The sequence below is a fragment of the Lactuca virosa genome, chromosome 2 (genome assembly GCF_052849685.1).
Source record: "Lactuca virosa cultivar CGN04683 chromosome 2, Lactuca_virosa_CGN04683_v6, whole genome shotgun sequence".
NCBI classification, from domain to species: domain Eukaryota; kingdom Viridiplantae; phylum Streptophyta; class Magnoliopsida; order Asterales; family Asteraceae; genus Lactuca; species Lactuca virosa.
Window position 1 is genome coordinate 310,844,206 of NC_136427.1, and position 5,815 is coordinate 310,850,020.

Below are 5,815 nucleotides of genomic sequence, written 5' to 3' on the forward strand. Positions count from 1 at the left end.
TATCGAGTCTTATGAGCCTCATTCATGACCACGTCTCTGAATCCACCAAACCTCGGTGTCCAGATCCGATCCATGAAGTAGCGAACTCTGTCGCCCTTGAGTTCAAGATTCTTATCCATTCCCCTTAAGGCTTCACCCGTCACATTCTCTGTTTTCAAGGCTTCCCTCTGAGCTTCCTTGATTTGTGTGGACAGGTGTGAATGGATCGTCATGGTTAAGGATTTCACTCGGCGGCCCGAGTATTCCTTTCGACTAAGAGCATCAGCTACCACATTCGCTTTTACTGGATGATAACGAATTTCACATTCGTAGTCATTCAACAGTTCAACCCATCGTCTTTGCCTCATGTTGAGTTCCTTTTGATTGAGGATGTGTTGAAGGCTCTTGTGATCGGTAAAGATTGTGCATTTTGTGCCGTAAAGATAGTGTCTCCAAATCTTTAAGGAGAAAACGACTGCTCCCAGTTCGAGGTCATGTGTAGTGTAGTTGACCTCGTACGTCTTGAGTTGTCTCGAGGCGTAGGCGATGACCTTTCCTCGTTGCATTAGAACACATCCAAGACCTTGATTAGATGCATCACAGTAGACCACGAAGTCTTCTGTTCCTTCTGGCAAAGACAATATAGGTGTGCTGCATAGTGCTTGCTTCAGTGTTTGGAATGCAGCGTCTTGTCTTTCTTCCCAATCGAAAGTTACGCCCTTCTGGGTCAAGGTGGTAAGTGGTTTAGCAATCTTCGAGAAGTTTTGTATAAATCTTCGGTAATAGCCAGCAAGGCCCAAGAATTGTCGGATTTCCATTGGGGTTCTTGGTGCTGACCAGTTCTCTATTGCCTTGATTTTGGAAGGGTCCACGTGTATCCCGTCTTTGCTAACCACGTGACCTAGGAAATCTACTTTCCGAATCCAAAATTCGCACTTTGAGAATTTTGCGTATAGTTTCTCTTTTCTTAGAGTTTCCAAGATTTGTCGGAGGTGTTGACCATGTTCCTCTTTATTCTTTGAATAAATGAGTATATCGTCTATGAACACGATCACAAATTTGTCCAGGAATGAACGACACACTCGGTTCATTAAGTCCATGAACACCGCCGGTGCATTTGTTAATCCAAAGGGCATCACTACAAACTCGTAGTGACCATAACGAGTTCGAAAGGCTGTTTTGGGAACATCTCCTTCCAAGACTCGTAGCTGATGATACCCGGATCTCAAATCGATCTTCGAGAAATAACTCGCTCCTTGGAGTTGGTCGAACAAGTCGTCCATGCGTGGTAGGGGGTATCGGTTCTTGATAGTGAGCTTGTTGAGTTCCCGGTAATCGATGCACATGCGGAAAGATCCATCCTTCTTCTTTACGAACAGGACTGGCGCTCCCCAAGGTGAGAAGCTCGGTCTGATGAATCCTTTGTTGAGTAGTTCGTTTAATTGGCTGGATAATTCTTGCATCTCAGCTGGCGCTAGACGATACGGCGACTTAGCTACTGGGGTAGCTCCGGGGATTAAATCGATTCTGAACTCGACTTGTCGTTCTGGTGGGACTCCTGGAAGATCTTCAGGGAAGATATCGGGAAAATCGCAGACTTCTGGAATATCTTTGAGGTCTTTCGCTTCTTTTTCCTTATCTACTACGTGGGCTAAGAAGGCATGGTACTCCTTACGTAGGTATTTTCGGGCTTTGACGCAAGAGATGATTTGTAAATTGGTACCGGGTTTGTCACCATAAATGACAAGTGTTTCGCCGTTTGGCAGATTTAGGCGAATGGCCCTTTCGTGACAAAGTATATCGGCATGGTGTAGGCTTAACCAATCCATACCGATGATGACATCAAAGCTCTTTATAGTGATCGACATTAGATCGATTGGAAATGAATGTTCGTTTAGAGTTAGTGTGCAGCCTATGTACATATCGTTTGTGCTTTCTGTTCTACCGTTTTCCATTTCTACTGTAAATATCTTATTGAGTGATTGAGGATTCTGTTTTAGTATGTGTTTGAATTTATGACTCACGAAACTCATCTCCGCACCACAATCAAAGAGTATGCATGCATAAGCGTTATTGAGGAGAAACGTACCCGTAACCACCGTGGGATCAGCTATTGCTTCGTTCTGCCCTATTGCCAGCACTCTTCCTATGCCGCCAGCATTCCTTGCCTTAGGGCAGTCTCTCTTGTAGTGTCCAGCCTCAACACACCCATAATAGCCTGGCCCAGACCGACTCCAGGGACTTGGGTGATTAGTCGTGCCGGTGCCTTACAGAAACGGGCAGTGTGCCCTTTCTTGTTGCAGTTGTTGCAGTGCATCTCCCGACAATTTCCGTTGTGATGGAAATTGCATTTGCTGCACTTCGGTAGGTTCCCAACATATTGCTTTGCTGGTGCAGAGGTAACAGGAGCAGCAGTGGGGGTAGTAGCGGCATGGACTGCCACTATTTGTTGCTTCTTGGAAGGTTCCTGTGAAAACTGACTCTTCCTCTTCTTCCAAAACTTCTTGTTGTTGTTGTTGTTGTTGGTACTGATGTTGTTGTTGTTGTTTCCTATGGTTTGCTCCAGGACAGCAGTTGCGAAGCCTTGACAGATTCCATGGTCAACGAGAGCTTGTGCCAACTGTTTGGCGCTATCGAAAGTGACTGGTTTGGAAGCTAGTACACTTCCTCGAATCTGGGGTGACAGTCCCCAGATGTATCTTTCGATCTTCTTGCTCTCTAGAGCAACCATCCCTGGGCAAAGGATTGCCAAATCAATAAACCTATTGGTATAGGTTGTGATGTCCGAGCCTACCATAGTAAGGCCCCAAAGTTCCAGCTCTAGCTTTTGTACTTCGCCCCTTGGACAGTACTCTTGCATTAACATTTGCTTTAGATTCTCCCAACCCATAGAATTAGCCACCACCAGAGTTAGTGACTTGACATGGCCATTCCACCACGTCAGAGCTCTCTCGGAGAATGTACAAGCAGCAAATTTTACCTTGCTCACTTCCAGACATGCACAGATCTCGAAAACCGCTTCTGTTTTCTCTGTCCATTGTGATAGAGCCATTATCCCTCCGGATCCATTAAAAGATATGGGCTTGCTATTGGTGAAGTCCTTGAAGGTGCAATCCCCTGAACGACCCTGACGTTGGCCATTCGTAGAGCTATTTAATCCCCCTCCGGACCCATTATTACTCATCTGTGCCATTGTTGCTGTCACTGCAGCTGTTACAGCAGCTATCAAGGCAGCGTTATTCGTTGATGGAGGTGGTGGTGGTGGAGGTGTTGCGTTGTTGACACGGCGTGCAGATCTACGGGGCGGCATCGTTCCAAGGTTTAGAGCTTGATTCATAATAAAAGTTTGCATAGTGATAGATAACCTTATGAATCTGAGTGGTATTCAAAGAATTAACACACAAAGGAATTTCTTCATATATATTAAACATACGTTGAGTTACATTTGAAGTTAGGAAAATTTCGACCCTTCTAAGGGTCTCCAATACAGAAGTTAAAGAAAAGTAAGACTTTTAGCCGAGTTCCTATTCTATAACAAAATTTTGGGATTTGGGCAAGTACTACTTGCGACGTAGGTTGCGCTTGGAGCTCGACTCCGTGTCTGATTGCTTTGCTTCCATAAGGCGCCTATCGAAGGCGGCTTGCTGTTCCCTTATCTCAGAGAGGGCTGCAATCAGTTGTGCTTGGAATGTGTCGGTGCGGAGTTGGGCGTCATCCTACAACCTGCCCAGTCGACGGATGTCGGAAGTGTGAACTTGTACTTCCACGTTGACTTCACGAATCCGGTTAGCTTGAACCCCGGATTGATAGGACTGTTTGGCTAGTTTGCCCACTATGATTGGGAGTGCTCGGTCGGCTGAACCTCCATCCCTGACGTCGTAGAAGTCCCGACACATACCATAGGGAGGACGTAATCCTTGTTGTTGGCTCTAATGGTGAAGGTGACTTCCCCAAATGGGAGTTGGTCCCTGAAAGTTTCTCCTAATTGCGGGAGGTTGAGCGACTGGTGGGTTGATTACTTCTGCATCTGAGTCTGTCCCAGAGTCATCCCCTTCCTCCAACTCTATAGGTTCCTCATCCTCTTCGGGGTCCTCCTCTATCCATCCTCCATTGCCCTGATTCGGGTAGTAGGGATCCCCTGGTGGATAGAATCCAGCCATTGTGTCTGTACGAGAATGGAGGTATGAGAATTGTCTTAGAAATTTTAAAAACATGTAAATCTAAACATGTAAGTTCAACTATTGTATTTACCAAATACTCCTATAGTATTTAAGTTTGTATGTTTGATACTAGTGTCATTTTGGTAAGTTTTGACTTGTTGCTCACTACGACCATTCCTCGACATACATTAGTCCGATCTCGGATAAATATAGTTGATCAGGCTATATTCGTCCCAAATCCGATTACATATTCCGAGGCCTAGTCGTAGTGTCCAACTTGTCTTAATACTTCTTGTATAGTTCTAACTATGAAAATGACTCGTTGTATGCATGTATTTGTGCTTTTATGACCCAAATAATTTAAGCTACTTGAAACGCGGTTTAGGTGTAAAAACGTTTTGTCAGAGAGTTTTAGTCCCTATGCATTTATAGTTTGTATATCTTATGTGGTTCGATATACTTAGTTCACTATAAACAATGCTCTGATACCAATCTATCACACCCCCAAACCAGAACAGCGGAATCGTTCGAGGGCGGATGACTTCATGTAGTATCGTAACAGTTGAATACATAGTAAAGAAAGTAAAACAACCATCATATATATAATTTAAAAGTTACATTGTTGACTGCTACTTGTTTCAAAACAAATTACAATATGATGACAAAATGAGTTTTGAACTGACGCCTTAGCGTCACTTCTCCAAAAGCTAAAGTTTACCTGTATTACTGAATCCCTGAGAAATACAAGTAGATTTGAAAGAGTAGATCAACATTTAAGCTGGTGAGTTCATAAGTATTTAATGTTAATGTTTGTATAAATCTGAATGAAATTGTTTGTAGATGTTTGAAAACTCCTAGAAAATCCTATATTTCCTACTAGTATAAAAGTAGTCTTCTACCAAGACCCGACTGATTTGAATGTTTGCTTTTAGAAATCCAATGTTTTTCCATAAATGTGGTAGTTTAAAAGTTCCAAAACTGAAATGCAAAAGTGTTTTTCATGCCTAGAATAGTAGATTTATGTATGTATAAAAATCACTAAGGCATCTGATCACCCCATAAATCAACGTGTTTTTAATACTCCATGTGAGTTTTATAACCATGCTATTGACCCAGACTGCCCGTAACAACGTTCTTCAAGCGTTGGAATGTTATGACGATTGTCACCCCAGACTTGCCAGTCTAACTGTAGCTAACAGTTTAGGTGCGGGATTGTCAATCCCGTATAGATCTATACACAAGAATCACGCTCTCCCTACAAGAGATTATGGTATATAATACAGGACTTTAACTGCATACTTGAAAGTACGTGAAGTTGAATGTCTCACAAAACTTAGTATCAAATAGATTTATGTATGAAAAGTCCATTTGTTCTTGTATATGAAAGTATTTCCTTGATATAGTATTTATAGTATGTAAAATCTCATGAATGTCTAGTAAACTATACCTATTATAGTTTTTCTAAAAGTGTGATTCGTTTGTATGATAAACCCTAGTGTAGTGTCGACTTTGTATGTAAAGTATAACATTTGTAATAACATTATTGAATATTTATACTCAAAATATAAATAAAGTGTTTGATATTTACATAACAATATGTTTCATTCGAAAAAGACAAGTGTTATCATTATATGTTGTATGAGAACGTTTTCGTATGATAGTTATAAATCACATAT